Here is an 18,626-nt window from a genome sequence, read left to right as displayed (position 1 = left end):
TTTCCAAGTTTACTTTTCACCTATTTTTGCCTACTCTATCTCTGGTATTTAACCCGGAAGCTCTTTTTTTAATGTGATATTTTGTATTCCTATAACATGGCGGTGCTGATAATACTGAAAAATTCCAAAACTAAGGGAATTGATCTCAGAGAAGTTAAATTACATGCAGAAAGTCACCCATCTATTAAATGCAGTGTCAGGAGAGACTGCCTATGTCGAGTCCTTTGACCCCAAGATCCATATTCATTTCCAATATCTATTGGCTTTCAGATATTTTCAATGTATGTACATACTGAAAAACAAGTGTTAGGTCAATTATTTTGGTTGGTGTTAGTCATAAATTTATCTGAGGAAATCCAAAATTTATTAAAGATTGTTTTTGATCTGACTTATACATTGATTTATGATGGTTCTGAAGTGGATTGAGGCAAGATTTCTATCTGTGTTAATTTTTTAGATAAGTAATTTGTACAAGGAAAAATGAGCATGTGCAATACAGGTCAGCTTCACTGCCTACCCCCACGACCTGCCATGGTCCCTTCTGAGGAACTGCCAAGGCCACAGTCTGTACTAAGAAGAAGCCCTAGGTTGCTCCATGAGCTGGGTGCCATCCACTGTTCCAGAAGACTCCCACCATCCTAATTGGGTAGGTAGTCTCAAAGACCTATCATCAAAGTAGCCCACAGACTGTAATGGGGCCTAGCAAAACAACAACAACAACAATAACAACTAAAAACCAGAAAGCAAAAACAAAAACAAAAATGCAAAAAATCAAACCTGCATTGGTACCAGTTAGATTGCCTCTTTGACACTTTTAGTCTGAGCAGAAGATAAAATATTGGGGAGAAAGAAATCTGTGGGGCACCAAATAAGTTTAAGTGATGAATGAGCTCAGGGTGTTAGTTGACTGAAACTTTGAGACAGAAACAATAATAATAAACAAAAATATCACAGTGTTTGCAAAATGCCAGGCTCTATTTTAAGGATTTTGTATCCACTGGCTGATTTAATGTTAGCAGAGGGCCCATGATGAAAGTATTAACCCTTCGTGAGTCATTTCTCAATGACTCACGTCATGTGGCAATAACCACAGAAAGCAAAGAGAAGATAGAAGGGGAGCATTGTCCCTTCAGCCACCTGAACACACTAAGGACCATATAAACCACTTTCCTACATGCCCTGGCTCAGATACATCTCCTACTCATCCCCTGAGGGTCCGTTTCCCTTGGTGTCATCTATATCCCTAAGTGGAATCCCATTGCTTGAGGGTAGTGTGAATGAGTTTCTCCTCTGAGCGGCAGCCCCCAAATCCAAACTCACACAGAGCTCACCCACAGCTATGCTGAGTACAGCTAGAAAGAAAGAAAAAGAAATGTAGGTCCACAGGCTGTTTCCTTGAGCTTTCAGTAGGAGTCACCAGATAAACTAACTGAATAGAGCAATGCGCACTGTGTTCACATGAGTACTTTAGCTTTTTGCACAAAAACAATGAACTCTATTACCTGGGACAATGCCTGGGACTGAGCATCTCAGTAAATGTGATGGAATGTTATTGAAGGAGAGTGGGTGCATGTGTACGTGTTCAAAACTGTGCAATGTTTTATAATCACCGTCCCATGATACCAAGAACCCTCTCGACATGTAAGTTATTTACAGACATTGAATAAATATCCAAGAGTCAAACCAAAAAGCTCAAGAGCTGTGCTAAACGATACAATTTACTCACCAGGAAACCCCACGAGGGCATAAACTATCTCTGCAGGACACATTTACCTCTGTAGCCCAAGCACTTAGCACAGTGTCTCGTACATGTTTAATCTCCGTGCGGACAGATCATTATTATGAATACCATTAATGCCAATTGATTTCATTATCAGATGGAAGTGTCAAACTTCTGTTCTTGCTAAGCGCAAAATTTTGAAATGGTTATGTCTATAATATGGCTTTGTTGAGGCCACAAAAATTAAGGCATAATAAAGAGACCATTGGCAAAAACGATGTGATGTGTTTATGTTTTTGACTTTTTTAAATTATGAGATATTCTTAAGCATACAGGAAACTAAAAAGAAACTCCAGTAGCCACCAGCCTGTTTCATCAAAATAACATTGGCCTCTATTAAGCATATTTTTCTTTATTTTTAAAAGCCCTCAGCTGCACAGAACGAGATCAACTGTCACTTTTGTTTGTTGACACAGTATGTTCATTGGCTCTTTCCTGGCCTTCAATTAGTTAATTCATTTATTCACGTGGTCTCTTGCTGACTTCGTATCCCTGCCTATCCCTTTAGGGACAAGCACTATCCTGATTTTGGTGTTTGTCATTCTCTTGTGTTTTTAAAACATAGTTTCATGTTTATATATAGATATTTATTTGTGATTGTATATATATGCATATATATATACAAAATTTGTATGTTGTTTTCAATTGATATATTGTTTTACTTGGTTTTAACCATCATTAAAAGAATATCATGATGTATGAAGTTTTCTGAGATGTCCTCGGTGTTCAATATTATATCACCAAATTCATCTGTGTGTTACATGTGGCTCTGACCCACTCACTGTTCCATTTTGAGGACATACTTCAATTTTGTATGATTTTGGTTTGTTTGCAGGTTTTTTTTATTATTACAAGAACTAGCAGTGAACGTTCTCACGGGTATCTTTTGATGCTAGTAAATTCCTAGCAGTGGGGTTGCTGGGACATAGGCTATAATAATATCCACCTCTATGTTGTGATATAACTGCGTATACTATGATATCCTGTGAAATACTATACTACTTTGTAATATACTGTGACTCATTGTGATACACTATTATATTTTGAGATATATCGTGGCTTATCGTAATATGCTGTGGTACACTGTCAAGGCTTGTTTCTACTCCCACCAGAAATGATCCTGAATCTTTTACACTTAATAAGTCAGATTTCGTAGTTTTTCCCAATAAAATAGGTACAAAATGGCATCTCATTCTGATCTTGATTTTAATACCTGTGGTTACCAATGAGGTGGAGGATATCTTCGTGTGTTTATTGATTGTCTGTGTTCCCCCATGAAACACTCGTTCGTACATTTTGCATGTCTTCTGTTGGGTTGGTCGTTCATTGTTTTTGAAATTTTTTTATATAAAACAAAAATCATAGAAAAGTTGAGGTCTCGTAACATTGCCTTCTTTCCTCCTTAAAGGAAATCATTATCATTCACTTAGTGCTTATTTTTCTCATAAATTTTGATTGATTTACTATATTTCTGTGAAATATACAAAGTACTATTTGGTTATTTCTTGAACTTTAGATAAATGTTATCTTATTTATCAATCTTTGTAAAACTTTATTCTCTCAACATTACATTTATGAGATTTATCTACTTTGGTAATTGAAGCTCTCCTTTTGACTTTTAACTGATATATAGTATATTCCATTACATAAACATGCCAAAATTTGTGTATGCATATTCCCATTAAGGAACTTGTAAGTTTTACCAATTTATCTATATATGGGCCTGTATCTGTGCATGTCCACAGGTTTCTGTAGAGTATATTCCTAACTAGAATTGTTGAGTCATGGGTAAGCACATCTTCTTCCCATTTAACAGTCATCACCAGAGTATTGTACCAATTATATGATTCCCATGTCTCTATATTTTTTCTAACAGCATATTTACTAGACTTTTCCCACTTCTGATGTTAGTGACATAGTAGATCACTGTACTTTTTATGTGCATTTCTGGTTTTTTTTTAAAGATTTATTGATTGGACAGAGTGTGTTCACATGCAATCAGAGGGAGAAGGAGAGAAGCAGACTCCCTGCTGAGTGTGGAGTCCTATCTAGGGCTCAATCCCATGACCCTGAGATCATGACCTAATGACCTAATGACCTAAATCAAGAGCTGAATGCTTAAACTGACTGAGCCACCCAGACACCTCTTACTTTTCATGTTCACTTCTATTATGACATTAGTGAGTTTGAATGTTTTTTTCAGATGTTTGGATTCCTCTACCAAAAATCTCTGGTTCATCCTTTCCCATTTCCTTTTTTCTATTGAAGCTTATTTTTCTAATTAATTATCTACTATTCATTACATATATATTCACATATATGTTATATATTATACATATATGTTACTTGTGTATTCAATATACATGATTCCTTATATGCTATTGATATCAATCTGTGTTGAGCAGGTTTTAAGTCTGTAAGTTTTAAGCCCTTTAAGTTTTGTGTCTAGTCTATAGTCTCTTCTTTCTTTCCTTCCTCTGTTCCTTTCTTTTTCCTTTTTATACAAAATGCAATTACATTTATTTTTCCCCTCTTGACTTTTTTATTTGTCCAAGGTGCCCTATCCTGGGCTGATACCATAAAGACATTCTCCTATCTTTTTTCCTAAGCTTTATCCAGTGCCTCCAGTCTACCCTTAGGTCAATGTTCCACCTGGAATTGATTTGCGGGCTTTGTATGACATAGAGGGTTGATTCTATTTTATCTTTTACAAGTGGATAACCAGTTCTGCCCATGCCATTTACTCAGTGGTCTATCTTTGCCACTGTTTTGCTGAGCTAACTTTATCACAGACTAGGTTTCCACACACATCAGTTAGTTGACCCTGTAGTTTGCTTCTCGATCCCACACAATATTATACAGTCCAAAGTGCTCCAGCTTCCTATGACCTTCTATCCAAAAGGGCAAAGTTTCTCTCAGGATATTCTTCTTCAAAAACATTGCTTTGGCTATTTGCAGCCAAGTTTCATTTCATTTCAATCTGTCTTTTAGATTTACACGTGTCTTGACTATTCTGTATGTCTTTTAGATTCTGCTTGTCAAATTCCATGAAATCTTACTTAGGTTTTAGATAAAATTGGAGTGAATTACATTGAAATTGCTTTTACTAACATAATTTATGGTGTGGTCTTATTTTTTTCTACCCTATTTTCTTTTTACCTGAATTTAAAGTTATTTTAAATATTTCTCATTACATGTCTCATTATAAACTCCTATAAATCTTTTGGGAATGAAGCAGGATATAATTAAGTAAAATGGGTAAATAAGTGCTTGTCTGCATTTCCTGTGGGTAAGCAATGTACCCTGGAGGTATAATATTTTTGATAGATTGAAGATCTTGTGCATCTCTGAATATAAATTCCCATTGTACAGCAGAATAAATATAAAAATCAATAAATGTGCAAAGTGGATAAAAAAGGAGGCTAAATGCATACTAATCTCCCAAAAGAGGAAAGGGCTTATTTCAGTTGGGATGGAGGAGGAGAATTAAGCCACGTCACCAATATTCATTTATTTTCCTAACTATTCAATACTGAAAATGTAGAGTCATTTTGATTTCTTATTAACAAAATTCTTATTATCACTGCATCTTCATATAAACATGAGCACAGGCATGGAGCTTTTCAGCCCACTGGTAGAATTATTTTACTTCCTCCAACCTTGTCACTCTATCTTCAAGCTAAATGCATATAACATGCACCCTTGTGTGAACCTTCTTCAAAATAGCATCACTTTCCTTTGCATTAAATGTGCTTCACCTCCTTTGCAGTACTAATAGCAGTCATTATCTCTAAGAGTTGTACTCAGCACTAAGATAATGCCCCACAATCTAGAGATTTCAGAGAACCTTTCACCTCATCTTACTCCACCTCTGAGAAACACAAGTTTAGGTCCCATTTTATAGATGGTGAAGTTTAGGTGTCCCAAATCAAAGGACTTACTCCATTTCCCCATTAAAGCCCTATGGAGACACGTATTTGACAGTCATCTGGCTAATACAATCTGTGTGGACAGCACAACCATGTAATGCACACTGATAGGACTCAGAACAATGCAGGAGGGTTGAGTCTGTGGATCAAACCACCTGTGCAATTGTCACGTTCTACTTTTTTTGCTATGTCTTTGACCCAGCCAAGACCAGAAAGCAATGGCTTTGGGACCACTAGGCTCCTGGTCCCAGGCTATATTCCCTGAGTTGCTCATTTCCCAGCTTTTCCCAAGAGTGGTGGAGAACATAGGTTTTAAGGGATGTTCGTAGATATTAAATACAATGAGATTTTTTTGTCAAACAGGTTTGAAAACATTAACAAATGTATTGTAGGATTTATATGTCACTGTTCATTTCCAAAAGGAGTAGAACACAGAAAATACAATACCACACCCTCACATATTTTGATTATAGCATTCTTTTTATTACATAGCAGAATTCAAAGAACTAATGTGACACAAAACTAACTGTTGGGATCATCACTCAGTGGATTTCAAACAAACAAATTATTTGAGAATCTTTTTTTTCCTTGAATGATACAGAAGATCTACTACCAATGCCTGTTTGGAAGGTGTAATATTTAAGGAAACTCTCATACATATTACTTAATATTAAGATACACAAGTTAGAACAGCAGTTCCTTTCTTCCTAACTGGGGACATTTGAGAAGGTTGGGACCTCTTCAAATCCTAGCTACTTTGGGATTAAAGACCAGATCAGAGATTCAGATGCCAGATCAGGCATTCTGTTGCTCACCAAATGGCAAGAAACTTGAATCAGCATGACAAAAAGAATGTTAGACCTTTCTTCCAACTACTGCCCCCACCCCCCACGGCTCACCCTTTCAGGCCATCTCCCAGCTTCTTACCATCAACGTCTTACAGGTACAACAAAGTATGCACTCCCTTGGACCACCACAGTGGACTTCCTCAGATATTATTTCCTGAATAGATGGTCCACCCAAGGTAAGAAGCAAGATGGCATGTATGCAACTACAGCTGTCTTTCCTGGGGATCTGAACCAATATATACAGATACATGTGAGTTATCCATTCTGTGCCAGCATCTCCAAATCTTCCAAACTAAAATGTTTTCTGGAGGCACAATAGATAAATAATAGTGTTTCAGACCCCAAACCTACATTCTAAGGTGCCAATGACTGTGTTTACCTATGTCAGAATATTCCTGGGAATCCTTGAGAAGCTTCATCCCCAAATCACCACATCAGAGATTTCAGAATGGTGCAGAGTACAAAGGTCATTCTACCTGGGAGAGTGTCTGAGTTTGAGTCACCTTCATGGGTGACAACAGATAACTAGGTACTTCCTCATGTGTGTGGGTAGTGTCCAGGAATGAGCAGTGGCTTTGCAAATAAGATTCCAATTCTGGATCTACCTCTCACCAGTCATGTAGACTTCTGCAAGTTATTTCAAATCCTCGAGACTTGGTTATCTTATCTTAAAATAGTGAATAATACTCCATAGAATTCTTGAGAACATTAAATGAGGTGACATAATCAAAACATCTAGCATAGTGCCTGACACAGTTGGTCTAAATCAGTGGCACCTGGCTAAACAGTTTAGACTCTCTTTCTCCTGATTAAATATTCATAGACTCTACTCCTTTAATTATATATATATATATATACACACACACATATACATATATATGTATACATACATATATATGTTATATACATATTATTGTCATATATGGTTATATTTAGTGTATATGTATTTTTCATATATATTGTTATATATATTTGTGTTTATTTACACACATATGTTATAGACATATTAAAAGTTATGAATTATATAATGCATATACACACATATATTATATAATTATAATATATATAATTCACACATATATTATATATATATTATATATATATAATTCTTCTAGCAGGACTTCAACTAAGTGAAAGGAAGTAAGAATCATATAGAGCACAAAAACTGTCAAAATTGACAAGGCTGTCAAGTTGAGCCCTTGTTTCCCACAAACTACCTAATGGCTTACTAACAAAGAGACAAGGGAACCTATTGAATGTTTTTCTTTTTTCTTTTTTTCTGTTGAGCTAAAAATAATGCACAATATCCTCTTTTCTTAGCTGTGTGCCAGCCACAATGCAAACATGGAGACTGTATCAGACCAAACAAGTATGAGTGTCACCCTGGATATGCTGGAAAACCCTGCAGTCAAAGTAGGGAAACAGTCTGACACAAATAATTAATCCTAAGTCCCTTTTATTCCTGCCCTAATATAATTTTTTTCTGTTAATATAAAATAAATAATAGTATAAGATGAAATTTTTATTTTTTATTGAGGTAAAATCACCTATAACATTGTGTAAGCTTAAGGTCTATATGTTGATTTGATACCTTTATATATTGTAATATGATTATCACTTGTAGCATTAGTTAAATCCTCTGGCACACCACATAATTATCATTTCTTTTCTTGTGGTGAGAACACTGAAGAGCTAGTATCTTAGCAACTTTGAAATATATAATGCAGTATTGTTGACTATAATCATTATGCTATGCATGAGATCTCCAGAACTTATTCATCTGCTGGTTGCAAGTTTGTGAACCTATCTTATTTTCTGTCTTTGCCTCACATGAGAGACACAAGTAAAGAGTGAACTGCTTCAAAGTCATGCAGATAAGGAGAAGATCAACTACAAGACAGACTCTACAGTCGGGAAAATAATTGGTCCCGGATGAAGGCAAGGGAGCTGTCTTCTAAAAGCATGGGTTTCATTTGGCAGAGAACCCTTCATTTTCATGCCACACATACACACGTTCTTATAAGGTTGAAAGTTGGTAGGCCTATTGGAAACCTGATTGGTGCCAAACGTTGGCCTGAGTGATAGAGTTGCAGACATGGGCTTCTGGCTGGGACCTTACTATAATTGTTGTTCCTGAGAGGTCAGAGGGTATTTACAATTCTTTTGAGCAGTTTGTAGTCCTTTAGGAACTGGATGGCTGATTGGATAATCATGGTGCTCAGAAATGCTATGATATACCTGTTATCATCTGAAAAGGGAGGAAATATATTCATGATGAGGCTATATTAGTTTCTCATTGCTTTTGTAACAGATTACCATAAACTTAGTGGTGTCAAACAACAAAAAAGCTACTCTCTTACAGTTCTGGAGACCAGAAGTCTAAAATGAGTCTTATGCGGCTAAAATCAAAGTGTTGGCAAGGTTGTTCCTTTCTGGAGGCACTAGGGGAGAATCTGATGCCTCTTCCAGCTTTGGTGGTTGCTGGCATTCCTTGGTTTGTAGCTGCATCACTATAGTCTCTGCTCCCGTCTTCACATTGCCTTCTCCTCTTCTATAACCTAATTTCCCATGCCTTCTCTCTTAAAAGGACACTTGTCTTTACACTGGGCCCTTCCAATTATTCCATCTCAAAAGTCCAGTTTAATCACATCTGCAAAGTCCCTTTTGCCATATAAGGCAACATTCACTGATTCCAGGGATTAGGACCTAGGTATCTTTGTGGACCATTATTTAACATATTACAGGTATGGAAAATGAACTTCTGTGGACTACATCTTTAGTGGCTGAGGGCTTGCCTGGTGCTATTTAGAGACATATTAAGGGACCATTGATGGACTCCATATGGCATTGGGAAGTAGACCAGTGAGTCCAGAGATGGACAGCTTTGAATAACGTTTTATAAAAAGAAGGAAAGAAAAAAAAAAAGAAAGAAAGAAAGAAAGAAAGAAAGAAAGAAAGAAAGAAAGAAAGGAAGGAAGGAAGGAAGGAAGGAAGGAAGGAAGGAAGGAAGGAAGAAAGAAAGAAAGAAAGAAAGAAAGAAAGAAAGAAAGAAAGAAGAAAGGAAGGAAGGAAGGAAGGAAGGAAGGAAGGAAGGAAGGAAGGAAGGAAGAAAGGAAGGAAGAAAGAAATAGTGGTCATGGTTGTAGATCAAGAGTCCAGCTTGTCTGTGTACTCAATCTTTATAGTGAACAGAGAAGTTAAAATTGATGCAGATACATGACCAGTGTTCAAGGATAGATTGAGATTGTCTCTGTTATGGGAGAGGTAAGTCCTCAAAATAGTGCATTATAATGGTATTCTAAGGCAGAAATAGATGCATAAATTCTTTGGGAGTCCAGGACTCATCATTGACCTACTACTGAGTAATCATACATTCATTCAACAAATATTTATTGAGTACTCACTGTGCCGCAGGCCTTGGGACAGATCAGTATACAAATAGATGAAGATCTCTACTTTCCTATGTTAATGGGAAGATTAGAACTAGAAGATGCTATGTCTGACATAGGTGGAGTAGAACTTCCATGGACCAACCGAGGCACAGGCACAGTGCTTGGATATAGCATTTCCTCCAGGAGGATAGAGCCTTCTATTTTAGAGATCCAGCTCTGTGGGTTCTGTCCCTTTATGGATCTCAGCTGGGAGCTCTTGTGAGTAAACATTTGTCTGTTGCCCTCACTCAATCACTGCCACTGTCTCAGGGGGCTGAAAGCTTCCCAGTCCAGAGGGTTTCTTGGGATTCTGCATTTCTTGGGACTCTGACTGATGTCAAGAATTATCAGCTCAGCAGTGTGGGATGCCAGGTCATTGATAATATCAAAGTCGACCTATCTGAAGAACATGGTCCACGTTACCTGCCAGTGGCTGAAATTCAGGTATCAGTAATCGGACCATATTGTCACAATATACTATACCCATTTAAGGTGGTGTTTCTAAGCCATCAACGGGGTCCAGCTTCACGTATCCAATGCTCTGCCTTCCTAATAAAGCTGAGTATTCTTTCCTCAACAGCCTTGGGGAAGGATCTGTTTGTTCCAGGGATAAGAATGAACAATCTGCTACATAAGGCCATGCAAGCTATGCACCACATAGCTCTAGGGGACATCTTTTGCATCATAGCGTATGTGAAAAACACCTCCCAGAGATATGCATGAGAGTCCTGAGGAAAAGGGCTCCAAAACACATTTCCAAGTCAAAATATAGACAGTGAGGGCTGAGCTGTCAGAGTGCTCGGTCCCTGGAGCTCACCATCGTATAGTTCTCCACTAAGGTCCTTGTGAACCCAGGCAGGGCCACAGATGCTCTGGAATGTATTGTGGTATGGTCCTGGAGATAGACATTTACTAGCAACAAAGTGAGGACTGGGTGTGGTAGATGCAATGTTCAGGTTCCAGCTGGATACTCCTCCAGGGACTTGGAGGTGTTCTGATGGTGGAGGTCTAAGTTCCCTTTGGAACATGAAGAGGTATCCGATTTCTGGAGGCTAGTCAAGATCCTTATGTTGGAAGAATGAATCTAGATAAGAGCTGAGTATTGAGACAAGATCCAAAAAACTAAGGTAGGGATTCAAATGAGTCACCAAAGATGGGTGTCAAGGCTGGGGCCACGAGATCAAAGCCAAAGAGATGAGAACAAGAGATGTAAGGTATGCTGAGACACTCCCTAGGTTTTCAAACTGGAACACTGTTTGCATTAACCTTGACCACCAGCTCCATTTCCCAGATGAGGAAACTAGAGCCAGAGTGCCAAGGGACTTGCCAAGTTGGTAAGATTAGACCACATGCCAGATTCCAGTGGTTCAATCCCTCCTCTTGTATTCATTAAATAGTCAGCAGAATCACATACTCCCAGGAGAAATGGGTCAGCAGTCCTAAAACCAGCACCTTCAGAGAAAGCAGATTGTGTCTGTCAGGTCCCTCAACTCTTTTTCAAAGCTCCTATGGATCTTTCATACCTTTCCGTCACTGGTTGACAGCTGTCCAGGCCTCTGGTGAATATCTGATTAATCTGAAGATACGTTAGCCTACATCCCAAATAGCTTTTCCCTGAAGATTTTTATCACTTTCAGGTAAGTTGGAAAGTTTGCTGAGCCTGCAAAGTTCTTTTACTTTCCCAACAGTGAGTAGGTAATTGAAGGACAGACATCAATTTCGCTACAGACCTTCATGCGCTTGCCCAGGCCTCACATACAAGGTTTGTGGTCTAGGGTCACTGATGGGAAGTTGACAGATAGCAAGTGGAGCAAAGGACAAGATCTGGATCACAAATGTTCCTGGAGAAGAGGAGGGATGAAGGGAAATGCTGACTTATACATGTTTTCTAAGTAGCATGGGGACACTTTATAATCCTGAATGTCCTAGTGTTATTAACACAAAATCTAAGATGAGGGATGATGTCCCTAAAGTTGATGAGAACACTAATGAGAACAAACTGATTTTTATTTACACAAACATTCCTCAGATGGAGAAATGATGTGGGCGTTTTGCCTACAAAGGCCTTAGCACATTGGTTGTTGGCAGTAACTTCAAGGAGTCAGTTCTGACTATTTTTTTCCATGTTTCCATTCAACATCTTCGTTTCCAGGGCTTTGAGAATCTCTGGTCCTTAATCAAACATACTCTCTCTGGGCTAATGAATCTCAGTATAGCTGCCTGACTGGTTAAGGTGTGGGAGAGATGGAAGGATGGTTTCCAGTGGCTGAGAAAGTATGGATGTCTGGAACCTAGCAGCTCACCACCAGAGTACCACCACAACGATTCAAAGGGCATCAAAAAAGTCTTAATGACTTTCCAGACATTGGCCTAAGCGTCAGGATCTTCATTCCCCTCGTTTGTCAAAGCAGCTGCCCCACTGTTTGCTCTTCATCCTCGTATAACGGCCTCCAGTTTTGAGGTTGACCCTTCCCTCCAGCTACACCCTTTCTTGCCTCTGTCATCTATCAACTACCTACTGCCATGGTCATCGAGACATAAGACCTGAATCTTTCTCTCCCACACATGGCCTAAAGGCATGGAGGTGGGGTACAGATGGTCAAAATAACAACCATACGAAACCCCATCCCCACACCCATTGGCTTCAACTACCTACTCTCTGGTCACTCCAGGGACCTAGCCATCACTTGAACTCCACTTGTGTAAACTTGAACTCTAACCTTTAGTTCTCTGACCCACAGAGAAGGTCACTTCTCTATCCCTCCTATTCCTTGATACTTCCCACAATTGCAATCTCTTGGTTGTACTTTCTTACCTGCCCAGTCCACACCTCAGGAGTAGGCCCCTAAACCCTCTCACCAACTCCTCAGCATCTTTGGCTTCCACCAAAACCTTTACTTCTCTTAAAACTGAGCTTCTGATGGACTGGAGACAACCCCACCCTTTCGCTCTATCTTTCACTGAATCCTAGTGCCCACTGCTGGTCCTTCACTTGGCCTTTTCCACTTCTTTTTCACGACCTCCCTTGGACACCCCTGAGAACATCAGTTCCTATCCCACATTATCAAGAGAGTTAAGATTATTAGGAGATAGTGGCTCCAAATTTCTGGTTCTCATCTACAAACCCATATGGCAATCTTTTAATCCTCTTCAAAAGAAGGTGTCTCTTTTCTTCTTCCTCCTCAGTAATTATCCTTTGTATTTGTTCTTGGTCTCATTTGATCCCATTTTGTGAAGGATCTTATTATAATTATTCTCTCTCTCTCTCTCTCAACTCCCACCTTTTCATAGCTGATGGTAATTTCCCCACATCCTATCACTCTCTTCTCTCCAACACAAAAATCAAAGCTGAAACACAGTATCACATTCTTTTCACTCAAGAAATATTTACTGGGAACCTAGTAGTTACCATACACTCTGGTGGGTACAAGAAATTTATTGGCAAACAAGACAGACATGGCCCTCCCCTTCAAGAAGCTTAGGGTCTAGTGAATGGGAGGGAAGGTGTATAATGAAGACAAAATGAGTATATCATGAGAAATATTAAAAGAACTAGAAAAGAAGCACAAGCTGTGCTTGCATTAGGGTACAGCTCCTGGGCCCAGGGACAGGGAGGGCTCTCTCTGAGAGCATAGGTTTGGGTGGATGGGTCAAGGATGCATGCCAGCCCAACCACCTAATAGCTGGTCATTTCTTGATCTTGAGCACCACCTCTCTTCCAGCCCCAGCTGCCCATACATTTCTTATTTGGACTTCTTTTTATAATAGTCTGCATTTCTACATTCTTGGCTCCCTTTTTCCCCTCACCCCACAGTCATATGGCTTCTATTTTAGCTCTGCCTCTAGATCTGCTCTAACCAGGGCCATTCATGACCTCCTGGCTCTAAACACAAAGACACTTCCGAGTCTGTGTTGAAATGTAAATTCACTAAGATTGCCCAAAAAAGAGTAACTGTGTACTTTGTTAAGGTAAACAGGTATAATATCTCATAGCCTCAAGAAATTAGGAATGGAAGATAGGATATAACCATAAGCATGGAAGCTTTTTGATCAAAAGAGAATCATATGTTAAACATCTTTGCACTTAAAGATTTTAATAGACAGACTAATATCTAGGAAAATACAAGTCATCAACATCAACTCAAAAAGAAAACACCCCCCCCAAAAAAAGAAAACAAAAACCCAAATTAAAAAAATGAAAACATCAAAAAATTGCTTTGAGTCATTTTGTACTTTTTTCCTCTAATGCCAATGAGTACGTAGTCCCTATAAATTTCAGAGTTGGGCTAGCACCATCCAGTATGGCAACCACTAGTTCTGTGTGGCTATTGAGGACTTAAAATATGGTTCATCTGAATTGTGATGATTTGTGCATGGAAGTACACACAGATTCCACAGACCAGGGATTTAAAAAAAAAAAAAAAAGAATGTAAAATATCTCATTAAAAATGGTTATATTGAGGGGCACCTGGGTGAGTCAGTCAGTTAAGCATCTTTAAAAAAAATAAAATATTTTTAAAAATCTTTATATTGATCACATGTTGAAATAGTAACTTTTTATTTGAGGGGCTTAAATATATGATTAAAATTAATTTTACCTGCTTCTTTTGACTTTCTTAACGTGCTTACTAAAAAAATTCAAATTACGTATGTGATTTGCATTATACTTTTATTGGACAGTGCTGGTCTAGTAAAAGAAGGGATGGACAACAAATCACCGTGGATAGCTAGCAGAAAAGTAAAAGCAATATTGAATACAATATTAGTGACGTGTAACATGTGCTGCAATTTTACCGGGTACCAGTACCATGCTAAATATTTTACATATATTATCTCATCTGTGGTCTCAGAACAACCCACAGGAAGGCAACTCCTACATTTTTTAACAGCATGACCCTCACCTTACACAGGCGATGCAGCCATCGATGGCCAAGCTGGCCCTCCCATCCAGGTTTGCAAACACTGGATCATGCGCTGTTAACCTTCGCCCACCAGATTAGGATTAGGAAGGAACATGTACAGTGTCATTCTCCTTAATGTGTGAGATTTCTTGGGCTATCTTGGCTGCAGAATTTCAAGCCAGTTTTCTCGTGTCCTGGGGTCAGTTTCTAGCCATGACAAGGCAAGAGGGTGGGTGCTGTATCACGAACTCTGAGGAACATGACCCATGACATGTGTCTCAAAGGCTGAAGAGAGATGCAGAAATGCCCCCAGGGCCAGGCAGGCCCACACTCAGCCTGCTGGTGGTTTGACCATTTGGATTCTATTTGCATTCCCTCTGTCCTCCCAGACAGGAACAGGCCTTTTCAAATGGGTTTAGCTCTCCAAATCCACTCAAAATGTCACAAAATTAAATGAATGGTTTCTTAGACACCATGGGGAGTAGAAACCCAATAGCAAAACACTAATGGTTTCCTTTGCAGGAAGCCCCTTTGAGGATAAAAGAATTCATCTAAGAGTCAGACCCCTTCCTGGCTGGGGTGTCCGTCTGTCAGATGACAAGCCGTGGGGAGTCAACAGCACCCTCGCCCCACTCCATCTGTGATCCCAGAGAACAAGAGAGGAGCTGGCCAGAGGGAAGCAAATCCTGATCCTGTGATTTCAATTACAGGGAGGTGAAAAAATTATTTGATATCTGAGCTTGCTAAAGGCGCCCATTCCTTCTGCTCCAAAGATCTTTCCTGCTAAACTGAACAAAAGAGGAGAAAGAAGTTTCGATGCATATTGAGGGGAAGGGGTAGCAGAAAGCAAGCAAGCACAGCAGGCAGAGAGTTGATGACAATGCAGACAAAAGAAAGAACTTCTTAAGATTCTTTCTAAGAAATGGAATTCGCACTGTGCTGGTTCTTTTATTAGGGCCGTGTCTCCTCCTTTCCCTTGCTCTGTATCTCTTAGGCCAAGAATTGGACTTGGGTGTCTGAATTGACGCTGATAGCACGGATTTGGTTGTTAGTCTCACAGATAAGTCACTTTGGCCTCCTCTGCGTCGGGACAGTGTGCGAGCAGGCATGTGGCCGCCCCGGCCAGGGGCCCCGCTCAGGCCTGGCAGCCACCCACCGTGGTGGTCCTGGAAACAAAGCCCTGCCCGGACTTTTGGCAACACTCCCCTCTCCACCTAAATGAAGAGACAAGTCCTCTGTTAACCGCAGCCCTTGCTGAGACAGCCTTCTCCCCAGGTGGAGCGGTGCACCGTGCTCACTGTGAGGCCCCCCAGGCCATCCCAACCTGCCTGGACCTCTAGGAGCATGTGGCCTGCAAGCCACCCAAGCTCTCGGAGCCAGCTCCCTCCTCCAGCAGACGGAGGAAAACAAAATTTACCTACCAGGACCGTGTGAAGCTAAAATACCCCCAAGTACCTGGCTCGAAGTAGATGCTCAGTACTCTGCATCTCGAAAAAATCCGTTCTCCTCCTTGTAAAGAAAGAATCATCACTAAGGAAGCTTTTTGGAGTAAAATCCCCTGTTCCGTACAGGCTCCAATTGCAGCATCTGCTAAAGGGGAAACAGAGTCACCTCCATGGCCTGCTGCCATCCAGCCCTGTCAGCATTTTCTCTCACTGCATCTTCAAGCTCTGTGCAGAGTCAATAAAAAATGTTACCTCACTGTTCAGTGATGAAGGAGAATAACCTCAGGTGACGTGGGGGCTGAGAAAAATCTTCTCATTTTCACAGTTCAGCCGTCCAACACGGTTACCACAAACATGTCGCAGGGCAAAGCTGGGTAACTACAATAATGAGCATTACGTAATTGGAAACAATAATACTTTACTATAGGAACACATGAGGGGGAATTAGCTGTGTAAAAATTCTGGCATGTTTGTTCTAAAAATTAAGTCATGCTACCTTAGAGTCACACATTATAAATTTGGGCTCTTCAACGAGGTTGTAAACTTGCCAAAGGTGAGAACCCTTTCCAACATCTGGGAGTTTCCTTCAGCATCTGCCACTTTGGTTGGCAAACAGTGGTTGTCCAATTAACATTTGTTACTTGGCTGATTGGTTGATTAATTAAAAAGCAACAAAATTCTTTGTCTTGAAGCTTCAGGGGCTGGAATAAAGGGAGCATGGTTTTCCTTATTTCCTGGAGGCCGTACCCTCATGGGCTAAGACTTTGGGTGCCATCTTCGTGTGATGGTCTTTCCAAAAGGCCCCCTCACTCAAGACCAAAGGAAGCCCACTGGGAGCTGGGGACTGGAAACCATGCCCCTCACTCTGGCCCACTTGCAGGCACAGACTCCCCTCTCTGCCTTCCTTCTCCATCAACACCTGTAAGCTCCGCATGTCAAGACTCTGTTGACCAAAGCTCAGAGTCAAAGAACAGACAAGCCCAGGGTAGTTAGTAAGGACTGGTTGCAAAGGTTGCCAGAAACATCAAGGAGACTCCCCAAATCCCAGGAACTGTGATGAGGGAAGAGCAGAGCAGATTTGGGGTGTCGGGAACATGGGTTTAGTGGCAGGGCACTCCCTGGGGCATGTGAAGGCCATTACTTGGCCCTATAAGAATGTCTGCAGAGCTGAATCGGCCTCTGTCCCATGAGTGGCTGATGCAGAGAAGCCCCACGAGCTGAGTCCGGGCCCAGCCAGCAGCAGTGCTGTTCTTTGGGACTTAACCCTCCCAGGCCACCAGGCCCAGCACGCCGGAACCAAGCCCAGCGCTGCCAGTCACCGCAGCCGGGCTCTCTGGAGTCTGCGAGGGGGAGACGTGGAGTCTCCGCACCCCTGCGTGCACACCAGCGGGCCCAACCGCCAGCATCTGCCGTGGCCGCCCCGCAGAGCCCACTCTGCCCACCCTGGGAGCCCCAGGAGGCCCCCGTCACCCAGGCCAACAGCCCTCCGCCACCCTGGGGGGGAGGGAGTGTAGAAACACCTTCACTCTCACCCTCAGCTGGGAAACTCCGGGCTGCACCATCTACACTGGCTTCCAGAGCTCCTCAGTGGGATGAAGCACCAAAGGCTCCCTAGGGACCCCCGAAATGCACTCAAATGCTCAGTGCTTCCGTGCTTCCACGGCTCCGTGCTTCCACGGCTTAGCACCGCGGGCGCCTTCCCAGGTGACAAATACCATGTGGCCACGCGGCTTGTGGCAAGGAGCCCGTGAAGGTCCTGGAGGGCTGGCACAGACCTAGGCCAGGGACACGCCAGGTACATCCCGGCTCCCGCACCAGGAAGCCCCTGCCTGCCTCCCCAGGCTTCGGGCCTGCGCACACTCCCGGGCTCAGGCCAGTGTCTGGATGGCTGGCTGGTCTGCTCTGGCCCCGATGGTTGCTGGTCCCAAGAGCTTCTGGCCCCCAACAGCTGCTCGCCCCCAATAGCTGCTGGCCCCAAGAGCTGTTGGCCCCGATGGCTGCTGGCCCTGAGAGCTGCCCGGAGTGCAGACGGGGCAGGGACGGCCAGGGGCCTCGCGCTGTCCCAGCGCAACTCCAGGCTCAGAGGCGACCTAACATGGGAAGAATCCCCCAGGAGAGGGTTTTTTATGTTTCACTGTCACTTTCCAACCCACGTCCTTTTTTTAATTTTTTTTTTTTTTTTTAATGATAGTCACAGAGAGAGAGAGGCAGAGGGAGAAGCAGGCTCCATGCACTGGGAGCCCGACGTGGGATTCGATCCTGGGTCTCCAGGATCACGCCCTGGGCCAAAGG

The sequence above is a fragment of the Canis lupus genome, chromosome 18 (assembly GCF_003254725.2).
Source record: "Canis lupus dingo isolate Sandy chromosome 18, ASM325472v2, whole genome shotgun sequence".
In the NCBI taxonomy this organism is placed as follows: Eukaryota; Metazoa; Chordata; class Mammalia; order Carnivora; family Canidae; genus Canis; species Canis lupus.
This window is presented reverse-complemented; position numbering follows the sequence as displayed.